The following is a 27,791-nucleotide window of genomic DNA, read 5'->3' on the forward strand; positions in this document are numbered from 1 at the left end:
TAAATCCCAATCAGCACCTTTAATATCACGTTTTTAACCACGCGGTCGATTGTTATTCAATTTCAACAATAGTATGTCACTGAATACCCGGTACAAACAAAATACCATATCAGTGTATTTAGCGTGCTTTATAGTAGTAGGCCTATGTTTATGATTATAATATCTATTTTGTCACACCATGACAGAAGGGGTAACACGCCGGGGGTGGGGAACTCAGCAGTGTAGTTTTGTGTAAAAATCCTTTCGGGGTCAAAGTAGTTTACGTGTTCAGTCGCGTATCAGGGTCAGTTGTAGGAGGGGGAAAAGACAACAAAACAATTGGTGGGTATGTGTTATTGTGATAATTGCTCATTTCAATTGTAGGCTTACACCATTTTAGCCCAAAATTACGGTGATATTTTATGTTTCTATGCCAAAATTCATTTATTTTGGCCCAATAAGGGTAAAATTGTTTACAGGGACATTTTCAATTTTACACTGGGGTCGGGGGTGAAAATTTTAGGGGGTTGGTTCAAGGGTGTTAACATTTTCTTTGTGAGGTTGGTTTTAGGGTGTTGGAATTTTCTTTTCCTTTAGGGGGGAGTTAGCAAACCATCTTGGTGCTCAGTTCAAATGACCGTGTACGTCATAGATAATAAGCCGCAAAATATGGGTCTCATTTTGGGGTTTCTTGTATAATAATGGCTCCCTAATTTTAGTATAAAGGTTTGTATTTTCTAAAACATCACAAAAGCGCATTTAAAAAAATTATATTGGGTAGCAATGTCGCAAAATTGTTTTCAATTTGGGCAAAATATCTGACAATCGTGGGCCTGCCTACCCAGAGGTTGGTTGGGGGAGGGTATATAGCGTTTTGTGATAGTGTGTAATTTTGCAGCCCTGCAACCAGGTGAACCGGGAAAGGAATAAACAACAGGATAGAGGGGCAAATAGTTCCTCAAGGGTCAGGAAATATACTTAAAATAAATCCCATCCAGTGCCAGTCGCATTGGGATATAGTGGATCTGCCGTTATCAGGTTAAAATAAGAGATTATCATGAGGACTAGGAAAGAATTCATTTCTGTGATTGTATCCAGCCGTGTGAAGGGAATATTTATTTGGCACAAAACTTACAATTATTCCTAATTCTTGAAGCTTGGGGAGATCCTGAAATAAGATAATTTATATGTAGGCCTATATTAGAGATAGAAGATATCTTTTTTGCATCAGCCCCCCACCCCAACAAGTGTTTGTGAACGGTCCCTTGTCATAAATTTGTAAGGCATAAAATAAACGCATATAAAGTAATGGGACTTTGACTCTATTGTGAAATTTAAATGGTAGGCCAACTAATTATGCTATCTACTGAAGATACAAATGGAATCCCGAACATGTATTCGCTAATCACTATACATGTGACACGTCACAGGGAATGAATAATGATTGATTGATTGATTGATTGATTGATTGATTGATTGAAGAGCGGTTATACTTATTAACGATGATCACCCCTTCTATCTTGTCTTGTTCTCCCTTCCAGAATAAATTCCGTCCGTAGGCCTACACGAAATGTTTGCGGTGCCGCATACGAGACGCGCCACACGCAGAATACGCTCAAAATCTCATCAATATCAATGATTTTCTCCTCTGTTTATGAATCGACTTGCTTACTCGCCAACTTACTCCTCCAACGATGAAGAGTACGTTGCCGAGTAAATAACAATAGCTGCAGCGTAACTTTACTAGTTTAGTAACTTACGCACATTTGGAAGTCACGAAATTCTGAGATACTCGCATTTTGAAAAGATTCCAAGAGTAAGTTGCCGAGTATTATAACAATAGAACTTACTAGTCTAGTAACTTACGCCGATTTGGAAGTCTCAAAATGCGAGATACTCGCCAACTTACTAAACTAGTAGCTTACTCCGAAGTTACGCGGATTTGGTGCACTTAGCGGTATGTGTATTACACTGCTCCATAGACAATGCGTTGTAATTTCGTTCTGGTGCACCAGAACGAAATTCAAATTTCACGATATCTTTGCTAAACGAATTAATCTGCAAGAAATATTTTGTACATAAACATTATGTAGCCAGAGGTTTCCAGTGATATAAAAATCTCAACTTTTTTTGAGAAAAGTGGGGGATGAGGCTGTGGATCACGAAATGCCCTTTTAAATTTGACGTCGAAAGTTTAGTAGATATAAATTATCGATACTACGTCAAAAACATTCGATGCAAGTTAAACACGACTAGAAATAGATTGAATTACTAATACTTGTTAATTCGAATATTTCAACTTCGAATAAAAAGTATAAGTTGGGCAAAAAAGAGCCAAATTTAACAAATAAGTTACTGGAGCCTAATTTGGTTAAAAGACTACAAGGAATTTCGATTTACTTCATTTCCATTTATTCAATTTATCCGAGGCTGCAACTACTTTTACAATTTTAGACTTTATTTAATTACACATGTACGATGTCGCTTCCGTAGATATATCCCGAAATATCTGAAATGAAAAACAAATTGTAAATAATATAAGTATATCATATCACACAGTGTCAACACCCTGTATTATAAATATTTTTTTTTCCATACAGCTCAATACTCCGAAAAAATACTTGAAATCAATATACTATTATTGATACAGATAAACAAAGTTTACATATGCATTGTGTTATAGGACGTGCACCTGGAACTTAACTAAATGGGCTAAACGCGTTCCTTTATACCTATAAAGTATAATTGTCATTCTCAAAATTAAATATATCTCAATTTTTACATTGGATTTCAAATTTTTTACATTAAAAATGCAGTAAAAGATATCCACAGCAAGCTGCAAGGCCCCGGTAATTAGTGTACTGCTTTTCGAGGGAGTGTACTGGAAACAAAACCCTGGTTTTACCTGAAAACAATTTTTTTTCTTGTAATAGAAACATCATATGGGTACTAGAGCATGCACAAATCGTAATAATGTGTAGAATATAGAAACGCTGTGGTATCTCATATGATAGTCATGGTATGCTTAGCCTGAGTCGCTCGGCCTATCTCTAACAAAATCGCGATGCGTAGCCGTTAAAAAACGAGAGGATTCGCTGTACTATCACGGCAATTTTTAACACGAAGATATAGGGATGATGACGATGTGTATCATTCATAATATGATTTCTTGCACAATCTACACAAAGGGCCCGCGGAAACGTTGGTAATTAAATTGGAGTATTCGTAACATCGTGTTATATATGGTCAATTCCAGCGTAAATGCGAAAAAATTCCTTTGGACTCGTGGTATAACTTTATTCCGTCCTAACTCTTAACTTGTCAAAGGAGAAAAACATAATATAATATTTAGTAGTCGGGTAGAGCTTGCTTGTGAGTGTGAAGTTAGTTGGATATGACTAACATGCATGTTTTGCCCTTATGTTGACATCTGAGTTGTATAGAATAAGAAAATAACGGGTGCCTAGTGGGCGACATTGAGCCTTTCTAGATATTCGGGGTCGAAACTCAAAATTCCGATTTGGTTAAAACCTATTCCAACATATTTCTCATGTCACATGGATTCAGAAAACATATAGTTTTACCCACCTACGACTAAACAGTCGGGAGTTATTGACGAAAAGGTCAAATGTTGAAATTGTGGAATTGAAAATAATTCAGAATAGAAAAAGTTTGCACTACCTACAATGTTTCGTTACCATGGTAATATAGCAACTGCCCGTTGAGACCATTAAAATCAAAATCGGATAATATTTTTAAGTTTCGCCCATGCTGAACCCAAATATGAACCTTCAGATTCATATCAATAAGCGCTCTTTAGCTAAGTCATAGTATATTGAATTTGTATTACATAATGTAGGCCTATGGCAAAACAGGCGAAAATAGTTACTTTTTGCACACGATGCAATTTAATGGGGGTAACCCTATTGGTTTTGGATATGGGTTGTCTTTAAATTTACATCAAATATTGTCCCCTTTATGTAACTTTGTGAAAAAACGAGAGCATTTTCTGCGTAAATGTGAATAAATAGCAAAATTTGCAATCCAATACTTGGTATGCGTGAATTGCATTCTGGGAAGGCAAGCAACAACATGTGCCGTAATTCCCGTTCGTCATGTGCCGTGCGTGCGTGGTTGCACTGACAACCAAGCTCCACTCCACTATAATTAAAGACAGAGATAAATGCAATTTATCGCGTCTGATGTCACTGTCAATTACGATCCTTGATTGGTTTACACAGGTTAATCAGCGCGTAAACGGAAGACCGATCTATCTGGTGCTGATCGGAGAAAAGGAATAGCAGCAAATGGCGAAAAAGTTCGTACTTTTACAAGGCAAAAATCAGCTTTTCTAGGGATTGTGGACATGGTGCCTTCACCAAAGAAAGTTTCTTACTATAAAGCCCTAACTTTTGAGATGGTTTGCATATCGAAAGGTGCAAAATCAACAATAAGGCGCCCGGTTATAAATCCGCGTTCAGCAAGTCATCATCACGACACTTGTAAACAAACCGTGCTCGAGTTTGATTGACAGGTGACGTCAGACGCGATAAATTGTCTTTATCTTTGTCTTTCATTATAGGTACACGTTCCGATAGTACGGTAGACTACACCGTAGTCCACTTGCCCACTGTGCATACTCTGGATATTGCATTTAAGCTTAAAACTCTGATTTAATTAATGTGTGCACAATTGATAGATTTTCACAACTGATCTTTTCAGTAAGCTTCCCAAGTGGACTACTGACTTTGACTTGCGGTTAAAATTCTTAACACGGGACTCTATGGTGAGTTAGGCCAATTTATGGCCTAACTAAAATTGGCCATGATGTAATGCATCTTTTAAATGGATCTGGCTTGTGATTTGTCGCCCAGATCTCGTTATGGTTTAAATCCTCCGGGCACCTGCCATTACCATTACTAACTACATGGTACACAATTATGCGGCCTTTGTGTTGTGTAATTGCATGAACGCGTCAGTAAGTGCATGAGCGCGTCTTGTTTTTGCTTGCGGTTAAATTGGATTAATAAACAAGTATGATTGACAGTGCGTGTGTTAGTTTAGAATGCAATGTCCATAGTCGATTTTTAACTTGGACTTTCGCGATTAATAAACTGGTAGATTCTAAAATCAGAATTGTTCAGTATTGAAGTACCAATATAATTATGCCATATGATATGTTGCATTCAATAATAATATAAGCCTACGTACACTTTTCTTTTACTGTCACTAATATAATTATATAAACTTTTTCTTCACAATTTTAAACTAGTATTTTGATGTAATAAATATCAGTATAATTTCGAATTCAACTGAATGCTTTCATCATGATTAATAACATGCTTTTATTTATCAAAAATCGACTCATAGTCTAATACTACGGTGACATTTCCCCCACAACCAGTTTGTTCATGTTCGTCTGTATATCATTCATGATAGATCTTTGTGTATTAATTATGGCATAATGGCAATAGAGCTCAATAGCAAAGCAAAACAGAAATTCCCTGAGACAATGCTGGAAATGCCCGTATTGAACGGAAAATTGTGATTTTAAAAAAACTCTTTTTCGTACCGGTTCAGAAAAAAGAAACAAAGTATATTATATTTCCCCTTGCAATATGTACATTTTAAATGAATGTATAAAAGTTTGTGTTTAAAAAATGGAGAAGAAAAATAAACCTATCACTACCGGGATTTGAACCGGGGACAGGCAGCTTCAAATACATCGGGGGATGATGTTGTCGATCGGTTTACGGACCTTTAAAGAGAATTGGCGAATGCTCATTGAAATGAAATGAAGCTAGCATATGGACAATATAAGTGTGCTCTTTCATTTAATGACATAAAATCTGAAAAATATTGTAAGGATCACTTAAGGTTTTGACTTTTAAAAGCTACATTTTGGTCAAAAATCGTGCTTGGTCGTTTTCAACAGATTTACCACATTCACCTTGCTATAAAAATTGAATTGCGTTATCTGTTGACCTAATGTAAAATGAATTGTTTTTAGAAGGGGAAGGTTTTAGGGGGAAGCGTTTGATATAAACAAAATTCTGATTGGATGAAGGGAACATTTGAGGTTTTGAAAAAAACACAATCACAGATGCCTATTTTCCAGCTAGAAGCTCACACAGCTCTTTAATATGATGCTATGCAATCAACCGTGTAATGTTATCAAATACTGTGTAGAGACAATTCACTGCTTGCTTGGAAGCTCTTGGACGAAATTGTGTGCTCAGGTGTATCGAGGTGGAAACTGTGCATAGATCGTTTATAAGAGAATCGGTTTTGTAGCCAAACCTTTCCATATGATAGTCAGACACTTTATAGTGAATAAGATTGTGTCAGTTGCTCTGACGCTTTTTAAATCGCTGTCTTTGAAATTGTGCATTTGTTCAAAAGGTAGCATGGCAGGGAGATAAATAACATGTTAACTGGGTGGGCATTTGTAAATTATTTTACCCACCCTGTAAATTCAACTTTTTTAAAATTTTGGGCACCATATAATCATTGTCATAAAACTAGTACCATGCATGGTGCATCTCTTGAAATCAAAGTTCTGGAACTTTGTGCAAACGCCGGTGTTAATTTGGATAAAAAGTCCTAAAATGGGCTGAAGATAATTAAAAGTGCGGAACTTTTTATTTTATAAAAGAAGAAATTCAGACAAAAGAAGGAAAAGTGGCATCTCGGATACCGGAAATTACTGGGAAATACTTGGTCAAATTACTGGTTTGACAATACTTTATATTTTAAAAATATAGCATGTAGCCCTATCTGATAACATTGGCATAAGATGCATTTTAACGCGGCTGTGTACTATAGACATTGTTTCTTTCGCGAAATTGAGTTTTTTTGATATTTTTGTACTTTGTTATGTTTTTTATAAATACAAAGAATGAAAATCCAGATTTGTAAACTCCAACTGCAATATTTTAAGGATTTTATTTCACTATTCCACTCGTGTTTGAAATTGAAAAGGAAAGAAAATCTTTGTTGTACCAGCCTGGGTACACGCGCGCAACAACGCATCGCGTTGCGTATCACGCAATTTGTTAACGCACAAATACGCTACGCATACGCGACGCTTATCTGCATGCGCGGCGCATCTTATGGAAACAACACGGAAGCGCTAATTTCACAAAAACCTAGTGGTCAAATGGCTCCGTTAATAGCTGATAAAATGTGGGTTTTTTCAAGTTTTTTCCCCCGATTTAAATATCAAGTTATGAATGGATTTCGCTCAAACTTCTCAAGGGGCCGTGGATTTACCCGATGTTTATGTAATGTAAGGTAGAAAAATAAAACTGCCGCATTCTCCTGCGAGATTCGATGAAAGTGCAAAATGTGACCACTTTAAACTTCAACGGCCATTATTTCAATGTTCATTTTCTCGGTAAAATGACGATTTAGGTACACGATAACTCAATAAATACAGCATCTATAGGTAAGCAAATATGATCATCGTAAAAAGCATGATCGACTCAAGTAACGGTTTTCTCATTTTTTATATTTTGGTCTATTTCCGATTTTAGGCATCATTTTGTGCAAATAGGCGTTTGTGAATTTTAAAAGTTCAATTTGATGCCTTATATGGTCAATATCTCAAAAATAAGGCCAATATCAAAAAATCAAAAAACCGTTTTTGGAATGGAGCCTCAAGATTGAGCTAAAAACAAAATAAAATATTTTGGAAAGAGTGTTTTTTGTTATGATGTACCTAACAAATATTGCCAAAAACTCACATTTTTGTTATTTTCTTCATAATTGTTGTTTTTACCCCAAATCTGTATTTATATTAAGATTTATTGATGTCTTGCCTTCATAAAAATGTATACTTTTATATGTTTTGCGCGAATAATTACAAAGTTATTGCACTTTTACTACATGCATGTCTGAGAGTACACAGCCACCTTAATAGTGGGAAGGTAAAGTCCACTTTTTACATCAAAGCCAAATTCTTCGCAAACACAAGTCTACATTTCTGAAAATCCACACGCCTGGATGCCATTAATTACAGCTGCCCACCCAGTAAGTTATTTCTTCTAATTTAAGGGCAAAAATACATGAAATTGCTCACACAGTAAATTATCCTTATTTACCTCCCTGAAAGGTAGGTAAAACTACTTTTAAAAGAATCGGGCTGATGTGATTGAATGGGAATGAGTATTTAGTCTGAAGTTCCCAAGAAGATTGCCACTCACTTTTCCAATATGGAAATATTCTTGGAATATGTGTATGATCATAATCAAATAAGTAAACTAGTGTTGTATACAACACGAACAAGCCGGCCGGCTTAATGACCTTTGACATCAATCTGTGAACATATATACGCTGGCGAAGTTACGTAATAATCGGATTAACTACCATAGCAATAGGTGAAAACAATTTTTGAATATACCGCGCTGCACTGATACTTTCACGCGGTACCTCTGCATTGAACCATATCATTCTGATCACTTGCACCTGTAAGATTAGTATCATTGAAAAGACCAGTATTGTGTTAAATCTATAACTGCAGACATACACATGTGATTAGTTCAACCTGCTTGTAGTGCAGCGCGATATGTTCAAAATTGTTTTCACCTATTGCTATGGTAGTTAATCCGATTTATTACGTAACTTCGCCAGCGTATAGACACTGGCTAATGTCATTTCCTGTGTGCAAGTAGCGTCGCTCAGCTTTTGTTTATGGAAGAATATGCAATTTGAAGGTATTTTGTCTCGCACCGGAAGTGACCCCTCAGTGACCCTATCGGCTCGGCTTGTGTAAACAGAAGATTTTAAAGTATATATTGATGTAAATCAATTCTAATTTCTATATATAAAGTAATATCAATTGATATTTTGCTTAATATAACTCTGTCAAAGTAATTGTACAGTATTTTTGGTGTGATTTTAGCTAATCTAGTGCCTAATTTATATTGTGAACGTCAATTTACAGTTTGCCGAGTTCTTTCATGTTGCACGTTGCGATGTTGCAATACTTTTGGCTAGTGTGTATGTTCATGCCTAAGGAGGTATAAACATACGCAGAACAAAATTATCCATCTATTATTACTTCAGCGGCGGCGCCACCGGGGAGGCAGGGGTCGGCCACCGTCCCGCCCCCCCCTATGATTTGCAAAAAAGAGGTAAAAGGAAGGAAAAAGAGAAAGAGAAGAGGGAGGATAGAGCAAAAGGGAAGGAGAGAGGAGGGGAAGAAGGAGAAGAAAAGGAGACATTGCCAGGTTAGGCGAAGGGATGAACCCCCCCCCCTCTTTCGGACATCTTGCCCCCTGTGGAATGATGACCGACGTGGTTTTAAAGTTGTTGGTTTTTATATTTTGGGCAAATTTTCGGCACATTTTCCCCCATGAAAGTCACCTGGCCTCTCCTGCCTTACCAGTACTACTTTGGACAAATCCTGGCTACTCCACGGTCCTGGCGCGGCAAGTACGCAAGTCTGTGTCATGCCAGCTATTTAATCATTAGAATGTTTACTTTCAGTCTGATATCTGTAACACGCAATTTTTACTTTTATCACATTTTTTGTACTACCTCTCTCAGAAATATATAGTTTCAAAAGTATGTACCTATAATAATCAATTGGCTTCATTTAATACGGTCAGGGGCGTATAGCCAGGACTTATGGGTGCTAATTTTAATAAAGTGGACCTGCTTTGAACCTTTTCCTAAAATTGTGGACTCTTTTGACCACGAAAGCATAAAGAACCTAATTTTTTTCGCTCGCTACGCTCACTAATGGGCAAAACTTTGACCTTTTTTTGACCGAAAAAGCATAAAAACATGTTCTTTCTTTTCGCTCGCTACGCTCGCAAATTTAACCGTTTTGGCTTTCGGTGATTGGGGGCGACCAACCGCGCCTACGCCCCTGATAACGGCTTTAATTTTGTTTGTTTTCAACTTCCAGACATTTTTATCGTGTTTATTTATTACGTAATTAATATAAGGCATATCATTATAGGCCTACAATGCAACTTTAAAACATACACCGCGCTGCGACTTAACCGGGACTTTGCAAATATGCTCAAAAAATTGATCATTTGTATAAGGATAACATGAGAGAAGACGGAGTAAGGAATGGGGGTAAACATGTTCAAAAAAAAGATATTTTATTTCAACAAAGGTGAAATTTAACTGGGAAAGCATGGGGGAAAAACGTATAGGTTCGGAAGTCGGGCCCGTGATTGAATGAAATCCATAAAAATATACGGTTGGAAAATAAATAAATACCCAATAAAAGGGTGAAAACGGTGCATCAAATGGCTTCATTTGTACTTTCATTAAAAAAATTTTCCAAATTCGGAGGTTGCACATCCCTCTCAGACACCCCCACTATCGCACCTCATGAACAATCTTTCAACATTTGGAAATTGCATCGCCCCTTATCAAAATGCCCCGACGCCGCCCCTGAATTACTTTGTTTGGTAATTTATATTTAGTGTCTGTAACTTTAGTTTTAAGTGTACGAATACTTTTTGTACGCAGCATATAACAAGAACAAAATCAGGTTTTAAGGTTAAGTTTATAATAATAATGACTTACCAACTGCAGCCTTGTGGTTGTCCTTGGGATGGACAATGCGGGGTGCACACTGAAGGGCAAATTGGATGATTACAGCCAATTGCACAGCATCTGTAACTACAGAAGTTAAGACAGGAGCATATATTTAGTTTTATAAGTGTTGTTTTCAGTGTTGGTGTTTTGTAGTGGTTAGGGGGTTGAAACCCAAAATGAGTTGGTTTGCCAACACAACTCCCGAAAAGAAAGTTTTACCCTCCTAAATCCAACACCCAGAGAAAATATCAACCCCAACCCCTTACCCCAAATATTGTAAAATTGGTCAGTAAACTGACATTGTCACCTTTATTTAGGGCAAATGGTGTAGAATTAAAAATTGTTAGTTTTTTTTCTAGATACAGTAAAACCACTCACAACGCTAGTCACTTGTTGGCTATACAAGGCCCACCCAGTCATTCAAGGGGTGGGGAAATTTATTTTTAAATTGAGGAGAAATGGGAGGATTTTGGCATGTTTGCTGTAATTGTTTGCCTAGCAATATTGATCACAAGTACACAATTGATGGTGCATATCCAGCAGCATGTAATTTTTGTGTGAGTTTTTTAATGACGAGTTTATATTATATGGTAGAATAGGAGTTAGAGCAGAGTGAGGTATTTGGGATATTGGGATATGTTTGAAGTCGATGGCACGTGGATTTGGGTGCTACGCGGTGTGTGAGGTGTGGGGTGTGGGGTGTGTGTGTATTAAGGGTTGCGGGGTGAGGAGTTAGAAGTGAGAGTTAGGATTCAGAGAGGCATGGGTTAAGGTTTGGGGCTATAGGGCTAGGTTTAGGTTTAGGTTTAGGATTAAAGCTTAGGTTATAGGTAAGTGAAGTTTAGGGTATAGAACAAAATTACTGGGTTTTTGGACTAATGACCTCAAGAATATCGGCCTGTAACCCATAACTTACTGACACTGTCTTGAATATTAATTAAGTTTTATCATTAATTGTGAACAAAAAGAAAGACCTTCATGTTGCATGAATGTTTATTTCACTGAAACATTTAACCTCAATCACTTTCTGAAAATAATGCCACCAGTAAAATGTACATTATTTGGCAGGCATAAAGTGACGACGTTTTAACGTAAATTTTTAACGTTAATATTTCCCAAACCTATTTTGTTTACATATTTGTGATTTTTACATGCCCCAGCTGGCCCTTTATTGGACTCAAATAAATTTGCTGTTTTTATAGAGGATAACGGATGAATTTTTATTTATTTATTTATTTATTTATTTATTTATTTATTTATTTATTTATTTATTTATTTATTTATTTATTTATTTATTTATTTATTTATTTATTTATTTTATTTTATTTATTTTATTTTATTTTTTTTCATTTACCTCATTATTTCGGCTTAAAATGTTATTACGTATATTATTTCATCGTCTTTCAAGATTCAAATTTGACAAGAATTTCACATTATGGTGTTAAATGTTGTACATTCCTGTATGCATAACTATCATGTGGAAGACCAGTAAATTAAAGTGAAACTGTTTCAGCTATACGTGACTATTAGAAAATTAATAATAAATGAAATGTAAGTCCTCTACTTCGCACAGGTGCTATGACACAAAGCCTACATCACACATAACCACATCCTAACACAAGCCCCCACCCACACATTCATCATCATGTCACGTCTATATAAACTCTGCAAAACTCCAAATTGCACATCTTGAACTAATTTGAATTGAGACCAAGACATGATGTTATTTCAATTTTTATACTGTTCCGGTTGGTTTATTACCTACCATTGCCTACGAGATGCAGTCCTAAGGTGACAGAGGGACAGGTCTGCAATTCGATTCCACAACCATTCATACCTTTCATCTGTTTTATTGTATTATCGTGCGAATTGCTCCGTGGTACCTAATGGGTACCTGGATTTTATTTGAATGAAGGTGACTCTGTCATGCTCGACGTCATATTGCATAATTTCTATACAGTATATGCAATAAACCAGCCAGAACAGTATAACAATTGAAATAATAGGCACGTTGGAGGGCAGTTCTAAGATAGTTTAACGTCACAATTCAGTTAGCAACCTGGACAACCGATTCTTTTGTTCGGCAAGGCTCACTCAGTCATTTAATGAGGCAATACAAACGATCGAATTTGGTGTTGAAATGAGCTAAATTTTGAGTTACACCTTTTAATGTAAAATTAATTTTCTCGGCCAAATAAAAAGCAATCATTTTCATTTTTTCAGTAAATGTCAGGTCAAATTGTAGTGCTTGATACTGTATTTTTTTTTCAAATCCTAGTGTTAAACTTAGGCGTGAAATTCAGTCATTTCGTGTAAGATTTTCGATTTTGATAGGCTTGAACTCTGCCCGCGAGCCTTTTTTTGGATCAACCTTTTAGCTTTTCAAAGTAATATAGTTCGCTAATAAAGGATTTTTCCCAACTTTCTAACGCACATCACCGTGAGCGATATATCATAGTTTTGTCAGAATTTCCGTTTTGATTTCACCATTTTTTACTCCCGCCTGAAAATTTTTCAAAATTAACGCGTGAAATCTAAGGCTAATACCAGCATTGTGGATCGATATCCCTGGGTTTAATAGGAATACCGGCATGGGTACAGTGTTGCCAGAACTTCAATATAGCAACGAAGCCTAATAGCGCACCAACTGATCACAGCGGCGTAGCTGGGATTTTTTCCAAGGAGAGGGCAAGCTAGCCTATGGGGCGGGGGCCCAAATCCACCAAATTTCCCTGCACTTGGGGGAGAGGGGGGGGCCCAAATAGACAATTTTGTCAGGCTTATTGAATATAGTCGTATGGTATTGCATATCGTATGGATTCTCCATCTCTCTGCCCTTCTTCTCCCTCTCTTCCCCTCTCTCTCCCCTCTTTTTTCTTCTTTCTCCCTCCCTTTTCCTCTTTTTTCCTTGCACTAGGGGCGGGGGCCCAAATAGGCAAATTTTGCCAGGGGGCAATTGCCCCCCTGCCCCCGGCAGCTACGCCACTAACTGATCATGTTTATAGCACGATGAGGATCTTTCATCACGTGAGTGATTAATTATTTGATTTCATCATCACCGTGATCATCGGACCAATGTGTTGAAATTTGCTTCTCCTCAAAACAACTTTGCCAGACAATCTTACATGCAATTGGGCAATATTTTTAACAAAACTTTCTTTTACAAAACATAATATTACGCTGTATGTTTTATGATCAAGCAAACTGTTTGGAACACACTTCCAAATAACCTTCGTAACGCCCCCAGACTTTCGTTATTTAAACGCCAGCTTAAAACCAATCTTTATAAATTGATTGTTTTTATGTTTGTTTGTAAATTTCGTGCTTTACGCGCTTTTAGTTCCTCATCGGAGATTTTGCCTTATAAGAACCATTCATTATCATTGTTAACTTAAACAGGTTTTGTTTTTTAACAAAACCTGTTCAAGCAATTATTTAAAATTGCTTGCCTAAAAACAGAATAACTTGGATGTTAATACTTGACGTAGTGTTTCAATTGTCACGAAGGTGACTGGGTATGGTGCCTTTCATGCCTTTTGTTTGTGTTCATAGGGCCTGCACTTTGGCTCGTTTTTTGTAGGTTTACATGGTCCAATAATCACAAGATGACTGACATGTGGTAACAAAGGAAGCAGTCACTGCAATTTGATTATGTCCCATATGATTGGCCATTCAAGACACCCCTGTGAATATACTATAGCGGCCTTTTCAAAATATAATACCTGTTTGCTTGACTGTATTGACAATACCCGGGAACAATACACACAGTATATGCATTGGACAAACTTTTTACAATAAGCATGATAAGTGATGATGTGACCTCCAGATTTATACATCGTTCGTCTCGCACACTGACAACATTTGATTGAATGGACTGAAGGCTACTGCGCCGTGATTACGGTGAAGGACACCGGTTCAAATCCTTTGTTTGGAGCCAATCGATAAAAGCATGCAGGGCTTCTATACCCATGTACAGTTTATCCCTACATAACCTATGTCTTGAATACGCTGGCAAAGTTATGTAATAATCGGATTAATACTATATAGCAGTAGGTAAAAACAAGTTTTGAATAATCCGCGCTATAAAGTCCCATTCAGTGATCCCAGCGAAAGTGAAAAAAAATCAAATTGTTACGTTTATAAACTATTTTGATGAAAAACAAATGGCAAAAAAAACAAAACAGGAAAACGACAGTATTGACGAAGTTGAAGCCCCATTCAAATACATGTAGCTAATTTATATACTGTCAGTACCGGTATATAAATTACAGACTCACGTAAATGCATTATTTTTGTCTTAGACACACGGTTTTCGGCTGAACCACTGCACTAGCAAGCTATGTTAGCACATCTATGACAATGACGAAAGGTACAAAATCAGCCATAGGCCTTTAGATATATAGCAGAAGACACAAAAGTGGTGTTTTATGACCTTTGACATTCTTTTGTGGCGAGTGACATGGTCTTTCAATTCACGCCGAGTGTCCTTGACAGGTTTGACTATGCTTCAGTGGTCATGAAAGAATTCAAAAGATAACCTCTGCCCCAATAATCCCAAGCAAATTGTCTGAAACTGCTCCTCGGATCATAAGAACTCAGTCCTCAAATGATAGTCATAATAATGTCCAAAATATAAAAATTACTGACTATCATTGAAGACTGAGTTCCGCAGTCTAGTATCCAAAATCTGAATTTTGATGATTTTTACGATCGTCGGGATGAAAAAAAATCACAAAATCACTGAATGGGCCTTTAGTTCCCTCTCCTTACCCTGGCAATATAAAAAAAAAAAAAATAAAGAAAGAAAACAAGAAAAGAAAATTAACCAAATTAAGGGATCTGGAATGAGCGTTTTGAGCGTTTCGATAGTATTTTTGTGGGACATGAGAGCACATCAGACATATCGAATTGCATTATGAATACGAAGAATGTCTTTCTGATATCAAATAAATTTCATTGTTTGAAATTCACGATATAATACAAATTTTATGACAAATTATTAAAATTTGATATTTTTCACATTTTTGATATATAACAGTCCTCGAAGTAAATATCATAAATCTAATGTTATATTCTTAAACAGTCCCTGGCATGATACCATACATGTATAGGCCTATGTATAGTAAATTTGTCTGCTTTATCTGTTTTGTGCTGTTTAAGCAAATAGTTAAACATAATTTCCATAAAATGTTAGCTTTTACTGTCAGCTAGATATGTCCCCTTTTAATTTTGAGCAGAACAAGTGAGGTAAAGCAAAGAAAATTGAAATTTACTACTACTACTAGCGCCAATGAATGTTATAAGATTGTAAAACGGTACGATCCTCTGGGTGGGTGTGTGTGTGGGGGTGTGTGCGTATGTGTGTCCTGCACGCGTATTTTTTTCTGCAACTATAACGGGACGCAATACGATACCGGTATGTTATAAGAATCAAACTTACAAGAAAGATGGCTCTTGTCAAATCCTACAATTCTGTCAGAGAAAATATGCATATTTGCATTAAATTTTAATTAATTGACATAATTGATTAATTAATAAATATTTTATTTAATGATTTACCATAATTCCAAATATGTCAAACAATATGTCAAATTAAAGCTAATGAAATGCTTTATAAATTGGTCAGAGCGCATTTTGCAGAATGCATTTAGTACTTTAGTTACATGATTCCAAACATTCTATTCCAATTTGTTGCTATACACGCATAGGAGCTGTACTTTTAAAATCCGCGCCTAATCAATAATAATAGTCTTTCACTCCATTGTCAAAGTACTGTGCTCCCTGTAGCTGTAGCATTATGGAGTGACCAGGTCCTAGAGTGTGATGGTTTTGTAGCAGATGACAGTGCTCATTCAAGCCTGTCAAGGTCAGTTAGTAGCCACTTGCTGAATGGATGGCCATGATCAGCTATCAAAGAGATGCCTTGTGCAGCTGCCAATCACAGTAGAGGTTTGATAAAATTTTGTTAAAACCCAAATGTGATATAAGGACAAAGCTGTGCATGTTGGTACTTAATTGTTTGGATTCTTACGTTGAAATTCCCATGTATTAGTATTTTTATGTGTAGTGTATAGTGGTCATAAATTATATAGCTTTTAAATTTTGGGCATTTTTGCTCTGTTGCACTGTACCATTATGGAATTTGAGCAAATCAATTACCGACACAAGCAGGTATACAGTGTATTATTTTATTTTTATTTCGTATATCAGGAGCACAGGTCACTTGGTAAGGCATCAGAATTTGGTACACTAGCGCTTCGAACTTTAAATCGGAAGGTGGTGAGTTCGAGCCTCATCACGGTCACATTAATTTTATAAACCAAATATTGTTCGAACTTTTCATATTTGTTTTTCTTTTGTTTCTTTTCTTTGTCTTTTTTTCTTCTTGTTTTCTTTATTTTTTTTTTTTTTTTTCTTTGATCCATATTGCCAGTGTAAGGAGAGGAGGAACTAACGGCCCATTCAGTGAATTTTTTCATCCGGACGATCGTAAAATCATCAAAATTCAGATTTTGTACAAGATCTGCGGAACTCAGTCTTCAATGATATAGTCAGTAATAATCTTTTGGTCATTATATGACTATCATCATTTGACGACTGAGTTCTTATGATACATCATCCGAAGAGCAGTTTCAGACAATTGCTTGGGATTGTTGGGGCAGAGGTTATCTTTTGAATTCTTTCATGACCACCGAAGCAGAGTTAAACCTGTCAAGGACACTCGGCGTGAATTGAACTGACCATGTCACTCGCCACAAAAGAATGTCAAAGGTCATAAAACATCAACTTGGTGTCTTCTGCTAGTGGTTCAGCCTTAAGCCGTGTAGGCCTATTTAAAGGGGCACTTCGTGATCCACAGCCTCATCCCCCACTTTTCTCAAAAAAAGTTGAGATTTTTATATCACTGGAAACCTCTGGCTACATAATGTTTATGTACAAAATATTTCTTGCAGATTAATTCGTTTTGCAAAGATATCGTGAAATTTGAATTTCGTTCTGGTGCACCAGAACGAAATTTCAACGCATTGTCTATGGAGCAGTGTAATACACATAATCATGCATAACTCGCAAACGCAAAATCGGAATCAACTGAAATTTTGGGAATAGGTTTTTTCGTGGATATGTACTGAAAAATGTCATAAAAAGAGGATACTAGGATCACGAAATACTCCTTTAAGACAAAAATAATGCATTTACGTGAATCTGTAATTTATATACTGACAGTATATATAAATTAGCTACATGTATTTGAATGGGGCTTCAACTTCGTCAATACTGCCGTTTTCTTGGGTTTTGTGCCAATTTTTTTCATTAAATATTTTTATAAAAGTAACAATTTGATTTTTTTTTTCACTTTCGCTGGGATCACTGAATGGGGCTTTGCAACGCGATATATTCAAAACTTGTATTCACCTACTGTTATAGCATTAATCCGATTATTACACAACCTCACCAGCGTATTCAAGATATCCAATGTAAATAATCACCTAGATTATGACGTATCATACCGTAAATATGGCGGAGTACTCAAATTCATTCAACAAAAGCATGATTACAAGCTATTGCAATCTACCACGACAGCTCGTCTCACACACATAACAAATGCACAAATACGATCAAATAGGTTGACGACAACGTTTGATTGAATGCACTGCATTGTGCCATGATTACGGTGAAGGACACCGGTTCAATTCCTTTGTATGGAGCCAATCAATAATTTCACGCACATCCTCTATTATTGCCCAATTATTGCCCGGGATGATTGCACACTGTAAAAGAGCTATTGTTATAATGTTTGATGAAATCGTGTTTAACTACCGTATTTGCTTAAGAAGGGCACAATACAGATAAAGCAGACAGATTGACTACATGTGGTACATGTATATACATATTAATATAGGGAATGTGTGTGAGTCGAGTATTACCTAATTATAATAGGGGCGTATCCAAAAATGAATTCACGCCCCTTTCAAATGTCGAGCCAAAGTGCAGGCCCTATGTGTTTGAAACTGCTTTTGGAAACCCAAGTCATAGGCCCTAATGAAGCAGCCAAAACAATACCAGGTTAAACATGGAAGTTTATAAAAAAAAAGTGTGTTGAGTAGGCCTACCACCCCAAATTTTCCCTACATACACCCCCACTACCTACATCACACACCTCTGCACCCACCCCACCCCATAGGCCTACATGTACATGATACATTATAAAAATATATAGCATAGCTATACATTTAGGTATACGCCTACATGTCAAATTAAAAACAAACCCGAACACAAGTCTGAAGGGTGTAATGAAAATGGCACCCCGCGATGGTGGGCGGGGGGGGGGGGGGGGGTAGGTCATACAAAATTCACCTGGAGATAGGAGGGACAGAAGATTAAAATCCCGTATAATAACACGCTAATTTTTCTAGGTTTGGACCGTGGATTTTCCCATGGACCTCAAGCGTGCGTCTCTTTTAAGAGAAAATACGGACTAACCTAGGTAAACAAACAAACAGACAGACAAAATGGTTTTCATAATTGAAATTGCAGGCTATCACGGGAGCAAATTTTTAAAATTCACCTCATTTACCAGAAAACCCAATTGGGGATTTGGGCTACTAAATCGCTGGTCGGGCAATATTTGCTTTTCAATGGAAAATTGCCCTGGATGACAACAATGAAAATATCGACTATTTCTGCTGGTTGCTCACGAGATAAAAGTACTGAGTTTGACATTTTCGGAGCATGAAGGGAAAAAGGGTAAAATAAAAACGGAAATTCTGACAAAACTATAATATATAGACTCACACGATGTGCGTTACAGAGGTGGGAAATATCTTTCTTTAGCAAACTATATTAGTTTGAGACGCTAAAAACCAATTCCGTAGGCGAACTCAAGGCCTATAAAAATCAAAATATCACACTAAAAGACACAATTTGATGCTTAATTTTAACACCAGGATTTAAAAAAATATATATATCCAAGAACCATTACTGAAGAAAAAAAAATATTGCTTTATATTTGACCGAGAAAATTAATTTTATAGCAAAAAGGTGTATCTCTGAATTGTGCTGATTTTAACATGTATCGATCGACTTTTAGCGCGACTAAGCATTTCTAAAGAATCGGTTGTCCAGGTGGCTGACTGAATTCTGTATTATTATTCAAGGTTGTAACGTGTGTCTATGCTGTCATGTACCTGGCAACAGACACGCCCCCGGTACAAACAGATATAATTTGTTTAAAAAGCGTGTTTATGACAAAAACATTTAAAATTATACTTTAAGGTATTGTTTTTAAATTTTTGTATGGCACATCATACATACACATGTGCTGAGGTCAAAAAGGTAACAATTTTATTTTTGACCCCTGACTCACCTGCCATTCCAAACAACCCCTTAATTAGGCACTGGAAGCGGTCGAATTCGGTGTTAAAATGACCAAAATTTTAGTTACACCTTTTCACGTTAAAATTCATTTTCTCGGCCAAATCAAAAGTAATAACTTTCATTTTTTTAGTAAATGTCAGAAAAAAAAAACACATAATACTTTATACTGTATATTTTTTTCAACAGGCTTCAACTTGGCCCATGCGCTTTTTTGATCAACTTTTCAGCTTTAATATAGTTCGCTTAAGAAGGATATTTCCCAATTCTCTAACGTACATCATCGTGGGCTATATCATAGTTTTGTCAGAATTTTCGTTTGATTTCAACATTGTCCACTTCCGATTAATTTTTTTTTTCAATATCAAAGCGTAAATACAATCCTGGATGAATGATTCTGCAAGCCACAATAGAAATATTGATTATTTCTGCTGGTGCTATCGAAATACAAGTCCTGAGTTGAATATTTCAGCAGTCTGAAGTTAAAAAGGGTGAAATCAAAACGAAAGTTTTGACAAAACTACATAGACCCTCACGCTGTGTCTTACAGAGGTAAGAAAAATCTTTCTTTAGCGAACTATAATAATTTGAAATGCTAAAAGTTAACACCGAAAAAAGCTCACGAGCGTAGTTGTAAAAATCAAAAATCTTACACTTAAAGACAAATGTCATGCCTAATTTAACACCAAGATTTAAACGGTATAGCAAAGCACTATGGCTTTATCTGATATTACTGAAAAACACAATTATTTGTTTTTATTTGACCGAGGAAATTAATTTCAAAGTAAAACTAGACTTAGCTGTGGTCTAACCCACGAACACAGCCGTGTTGGGACCCCTAATGACCTTTGACCCCAAAATATATGAAAACGCCCATAGACATTGGCTAATGTCAATGCATGGGTGCACGTGGCAGCACTTTGCTATGTTACTTGTGGCAGAAGGAGCATTTTGAAGGTTTTTCGTCTCAGACCGGAAGTGACCCCTTAATGACATTTGACCCCAAATAAAAAAAATACCACACATGAATTGGGTAACCACAATTCATGTGTGAACATACCGTTACTGTCCTATGTTTTTCTTAGGCAAATAAAACATTTTGAAGGTTTTTCGTTTTATACCGGAAGTGACCCCTTAATGACCTTTGACCCAAAATCTGTGAGGACCCCATAGACACTGGGTAATAACAATGCATGTGTGCAAGTGGTGTCACTGTCCTACGTAATTTGTGGGAGAAGAAGCATTTTAAAGGTATTTCGTTTTATACCGGAAGAGGCCCCTTAATGACCTTTGTCCCTAACTAAAAAAAATACCACATATACACAGGGTAACTACAATTTATGAGTGAACATACCGTTACTGTCCTATGTTTTTCTTGGCAAATAAAAAAATTTGAAGGTTTTTCGTTTTATACCGGAAGTGACCCCTTAATGAACTTTGACCCCAAACCTGTGAGGACCCCGTAGACACTGGGTAATAGCAATGTATGTGTGCAAGTGGGGTCACCGTCATATGTAATCTGTAGGAGAAGAAGCATTTTGAGTTGAAATCACGTTTTTGACCCCTATGACCCCAGCGTGACCTTTGACCCCACGAGTTTCATGTGACATATAGGGGCATGGTCAATGAGGGTAGTGACCAAGTTAGGTCAAAATCGATGTAAGCATGTGAGTGCTAGAGCAAATGTAATGGTCGGCAGAAAGAAGAACTAGACTAAGCTGTGGTCTAACCCACGAACACAGCCGTGTTGTTACCCCTAATGACCTTTGACCCCAAAATATATGAAAACGGCCATAGACATTGGCTAATGTCAATGCATGGGTGCATGTGGCACCACTTTGCTATGTTACTTGTGGCAGAAGGGGCATTTTGAAGGTTTTTCGTCTCAGACCGGAAATGACCCCTTAATGACATTTGACCCTAAATAAAAAAATACCACATATGAATTGGGTACCCACAATTCATGTGTGAACAAACCGTTACTGTCCTATGTTTTTCTTAGCAAATAAAAATTTTGACGGTTTTTCGTTTTATACCGGAAGTGACCCCTTAATGACATTTGACCCCAAATAAAAAAAATACCACATATGAATTGGGTACCCACAATTCATGTGTGAACATACCGTTACTGTCCTATGTTTTTCTTAGCAAATAAAAAATTTGAAGGTTTTTCGTTTTATACCGGAAGTGACCCCTTAATGACCTTTTGATCCCAAATCTGTGAGGACCCCATAGACACTGGGTAATAACAATGCATGTGTGCAAGTGGTGTCACTGTCCTACGTAATTTGTGGGAGAACCGAAGCATTTTAAACGTAGAGCGTAGTGTAGGGGAAGAGGGTCGATCTCGACGGTTGACGTAAATATAAAAATACCACATATACACAGGATAACTACAATTTATGTGTGAACATACCGTTACTGTCCTATGTTTGTCTTAGCAAATAAATAAATTTGAAAGTTTTCGTTTTATACCGGAAGTGACCCCTTAATGACCTTTGACCCCAAATCTGTGAGGACCCTATAGACACTGGATAATAACAATGCATGTGTGCAAGTGGTGTCACTGTCCTACGTAATCTGTGAGAGAAGAAGCATTTTAGTTGAAATCACGTTTTTGACCCCTATGACCTCTGCGTGACCTTTGACCCCACGAGTTTCATATGACATGTAGGGGCATGGTCAATGATGGTTGTGACCAAGTAAGGTCAAAATCGGTGTAAGCATGTAAGTGCTAGAGCAAATGTAGTGGTCGGCAGAAAGAAAGAAAGAACCTGGTAAAGAAAGAAAGAACTAGACTTAGCTGTGGTCTAAGACCACGAACACAGCCGTGTTTTTGACTCCTTAATGACCTTTGACCTCAAAATATATAAAACGCCCATAGACATTGGCTAATGTCAATGTATGGGTGCAAGTGGCACCACTTTGCTATGTTATTCGTGGCAGAAAGGGGGCATTTTGAAGGTTTTTCGTCTCAGACCGGAAGTGACCCCTTAATGACCTTTGATCCCAAATGAAAAAATACCACATGTACAATAGGTAAACACAATTCACGTGTGAATATACCATCACCCTCCAATGTTTTTCTTAGCAAATAAAAAATTTTGAAGGTTTTTCGTTTTATACCGGAAGTGACCCCTTAATGACCTTTGATTCCAAATTTGTGAGGACCCCCATAGACACTGGGTAATAACAATGCATGTGTGCAAGTGGCGTCACTGTCATACGTAATTTGTGGGAGAAGAAGCATTTTAAAGGAATTTCGTTTTATACCGGAAGTAGCCCCTTAATGACCTTTGACCCTAAATTAAAAAATACCACATATGCACAGAGTAACTACAATTTATTTGTGAACATACCGTTACTGTCCTATGTTTTTCTTAGCAAATAAAATTTTTTGAAGGTTTTTCGTTTTATACCGTAAATGACCCCTTAATGACCTTTGACCCCAAATCTGTGAGAACCCCATATACACTGGATAATAACAATGCATGTGTGCAAGTGATGTCACTCTCCTACGTAATCTGTGAGAGAAGAAGCATTTTGAGTTGAAATCACGTTTTTGACCCCTATGACCCCTGCTTGACCTTTGACCCCACGAGTTTCATATGACATGTAGGGGCATGGTCAATGATGGTTGTGACCAAGTTAGGTCAAAATCGGTACAAGCATGTAAGTGCTAGAGCAAATGTAGTGGTCGGCAGAAGAAGAAAGAAACTAGACTAAGCTGTGGTCTAACCCACGAACACAGCCGTGTTGTTACCCCTAATGACCTTTGACCCCAAAATATATGAAAACGGCCATAGACATTGGCTAATGTCAATGCATGGGTGCATGTGGCACCACTTTGCTATGTTACTTGTGACAGAAGGGCATTTTGAAGGTTTTTCGTCTCAGACCGGAAGTGACCCCTTAATGACATTTGACCCCAAATAAAAAATACCACATATGAATTGGGTACCCACAATTCATGTGTGAACATACCGTTACTGTCCTATGTTTTTCTTAGCAAATAAATTTTTTGACGGTTTTTCGTTTTATACCGGAAGTGAACCCTTAATGACCTTTGACCCCAAATCTGTGAGGACCCCATAGACACTGGATAATAACAATGCATGTATGCAAGTGGTGTTACTGTCCAACGTAATTTGTGGGAGAAGAAGCATTTTAAAGGTATTTCGTTTTGTACCGGAAGTGGCCCTTAATGACCTTTTGACCCTAAATAAAAAAATACCACATACACAGGGTAATTACAATTTATGTGTGAACATACCGTTACTGTCCTATGTTTTTCTTAGCAAATAAAAATTTTTGAAGGTTTTTCGTTTTATACCGGAAGTGACCCCTTAATGACCTTTGACCCCAAATCTGTGAGGACCCCATAGACACTGGGTAATAGTAATGCATGTGTGCAAGTGGGTTCACCGTCATACGTAATCTGTAGGAGAAGAAGCATTTTAGTTGAAATCACGTTTTGACCCCTATGACCCCAGCGTGACCTTTGACCCCACGAATTTCATGTGACATGTAGGGGCATGGTCAATGATGATTGTGACCAAGTTAGGTCCAAATCGGTGTAAGCATGTGAGTGCTAGAGCAAATGTAGTGGTCGGCAGAAAGAACCTGTAAGAAAAAAGACACAGCCGTGACTAAACGTCACGGCTGTGTAAGAAGAAAGAACCTGTAAGAAAAAAGACACAGCCGTGACTAACGTCACGGCTGTGTAAAGAACCTGTAAGAAAAAAGACACAGCCGTGACTAACGTGACTAAATTTATATTCTGACAAGTAGGCTACTCTAATTTCCGCTCAATATTGAGAGCGGTAGCAAGTCCCCTACTTCTCTGCACCATACATAAATTCGCCTATCGCCATTTCCCTAAATTGAATGTTTAAAAAGGTAATCACGCTTCCTTAGCATGTGCAATAAATTAGCATTAAAATTAATCTTATTCTATAGTGATTCTAGAAACACCTAGCAAGTGGCGCCACTGTCGTGGGTCTTTCAAGTTCATGCATTAGAATATTCTCAAGCTCAGTACGTTGTATAATTGAAGACCGAATTTTAATTTTAAAAAACACTAGCTTGCGTATGACGTCCTGTCAACCAGACCAAAAATGCCATACTGCGCAGGTCAGCAACCAATCACGTCTTTCTTTTAATTCGGTCTTTAATTATAGGTTAGCTATAGCCTCATCAGCAGCTTATCGTAGACGCCTGCGTATACTTGTCGTATGGCCAGTAAGGGCTTGTAAAAGAGATTATACATAACGTATCTAATTAATATTCATGACACACGATATTTTTTCGTGAGCAAGACAAGAAAGACAAGCCGGACAACCGGTATGCTGTGCCAATGGGAATACACATCAAACAAGGTTTAATTTCATGATTACATGAAACCGATTATTAATGCAAAAACTTTGGCTGGAGAAGTTGAACCTGACGTTCATGTCGACACTTTGGATGTGATAATTTGACATCATGGATTGTTTTGTGCAAAATTGGAGGTATTTTTGTGCCGTTTAATACGCGGCGAGTCAGCATCTGAATTCTGATGTATGGCCACGATCCACAGACCGACTGGCATGCAGGCCTAGCCAGGCCTGGCCGGATGTTTACAAATTTATATGCTCGACTAGGCCGCAATCATCGTGTCTACATCATAATAATAGTTCATACACGCTGGACAACAGGAAGAATGTTTATAACTTACATTTCAGTACAATCATGTTACTTTTATCTTGAACTCGGAAGAAACTGATTTCAATAACAATTTCAATATTGCAAACTCAGGACCATCAGTGACCATACATGTAAACACTAAACAGTGAGATCCGTGCCGGTTTACAATTACGATTTATACGTACAAGCAAATTGCTATCACAATTCATGAACTACATGACTAGCCCCGGGAAATAGCATGCATGCATGACTAGAAAGTAGAATGGATTATTTATTTCTGTTCATCTTGATATCAACATTTAAATGGTAAGTTCATGAGTTTGACCTCAATTAAAATACAAAACAGAACCCGTGTCAAATCTACATTGTATGTCGCAAAATTATCTGCAGTGCGTGACTGAGTGCACGATACTAGCATGACTAGTCTAGGGCTAGGCCCGGGGCTAGTCCTTTACTAGCCCTTGACAGTTGGCAGTTTGACCTGCACTTGGGTTAGGTAAATCTCTGACTAAAATCCAAAGCCTAAAATTGGGCCTACTCCCATCATGATTATAGGCCTACTTAACCCTACATACAATACATCATGGATGTAAACAACAGGGGGGACGTGTCCCCATACTTTTTTTTTGTTCTTTTCAGCCACTTGCCATCATACCGTCACATACAAACCGTAGCCTATTTATTATAGTATAGGCCAATAGTATAAATTTCAGTACTTAACTCCCATCATACCATTACACATGGGGACAGAGAGAGAGAGTGAGGGCGTTAGTCCGACACGCTGCTAGTCCGACACGCTGCTAGTCCAAATCTAAAATACACTCCGCCAGTCCGACACGCCGCTACTCCGAAAATGAAAAACACTGCGGCCAGTCCGAAATTGAAAACCACTGTCCTAGCCCGAATCTGAAAAACACTCCTCCGACACAGCGCTAGTCCAAATCTAAAAAGCACTCCGAAAGCAGTCCGAAACTGAAAACCACTGCGCCAGTCCGAATTTGCAAAACATGGGCTGGCGCTATTCCGAATCTGAATTTAGGAAACACTGCGCTAGTCCGATATTCGGACTAGCGCCGTGTTTTTCAGTTTCGGACTAGCGCAGTTTCGGACTGACGAAGTGTTTTCCAGACTCGGACTAGCGCAGTGTATTTCGGATTCGGACTAGGGGCGTGTCGGACTGTTAAAGTGTTTTCAGATTCGGACTGGCGGTGTGTCTGACTGTTGCAGTGGTGTTAAAATTTGCCAAAGGCATCCATGGGTTTTATATCTTATTTTGTAGCCTATCTGAAAATTTTACTTTGCATAATTCTTGCATATATAATTAGAAAATAAGGCCTACCTGACAACATTGCATAACAAAAATAAAAGAAAGTTGTTGCCAACTTCTTGGTTTCGCGCCATTTTGACAGGCCATATTTGGTAACCGAATATGCGATTAAAATCAAATTTTCAGTCTTGTAATCAGGAGAGAATGGACTCACATATTTCAATCTATATCCAATAGCGCTACCTTAAAGCTAGCATTATAAGTATCTCCTTAACTAATAACATAAGGTGCCCACTGGTATCTTGGAGGCATTGTCTTTTTAAAGACATTTCTTGTTAAGACTGACATTTCAGACCATGCTCATTGTTACGTTCCCAATTCGTTTCCGCACAAGTGAACGTCATGTTAAGTCTATCAGTGTTGATGCCACGTGAATAAAACGGAAGATAAAACTACTGCTTGTGTCTTTCCCTTTCAAGAAGATGTGTGTATTTTTGGGAAATAATTCAAAGAAATCTGAAGTAATAAATAACTAACAAAATATCAGAAAGACAACAATGCCACACATTTTCAGTATTTTTACACTTTTTTGTGGACGTAACACCCGGGACGTAACCAAACCCAGGTAACAAACATCCCGAGGATCTATGGTACACCTAAGATCCATAAGCCTGGAAATAAAGTCATACCCATAGTTGACTATACGGGTACCATCGCGTATCAGACTTCCCGTGCTTTAGCAGACATCCTGTCACCTCTGGTAGGTACAGAACATCACGTGCAAAACTCAAAACATTTAGCTGAGGTCATGATTGAAGAGGATCAGATATTTAATTCTTATGATGTAGTTTTTCTTTTTACGAACACCCCGATTGAGCAATCCTTACAAGTTATAAGATCGCGCTTAGAAAATGACACTTCTCTGAAA

General features: G+C 37.4%; 1 long non-coding RNA gene across 1 annotated transcript in view; it reads right to left on the reverse strand.

Moving 5' to 3' along the window:
• Window positions 1–1,943: 1,943 nt before the first annotated feature.
• LOC140172567 (uncharacterized) overlaps window positions 1,944–27,791 on the reverse strand; it is a 37,367-nt gene continuing 11,519 nt past the window's right edge. Inside the window, exons 3-4 of the long non-coding RNA XR_011861742.1 lie at window positions 10,528–10,623; window positions 1,944–2,488 (exon numbers count right to left, since the gene is read on the reverse strand). This is a non-coding gene — a long non-coding RNA (uncharacterized lncRNA). The remainder of the gene's footprint in view (window positions 2,489–10,527; window positions 10,624–27,791) is intronic.

The sequence above is a fragment of the Amphiura filiformis genome, chromosome 1, assembly GCF_039555335.1.
Source record: "Amphiura filiformis chromosome 1, Afil_fr2py, whole genome shotgun sequence".
In the NCBI taxonomy this organism is placed as follows: Eukaryota; Metazoa; Echinodermata; class Ophiuroidea; order Amphilepidida; family Amphiuridae; genus Amphiura; species Amphiura filiformis.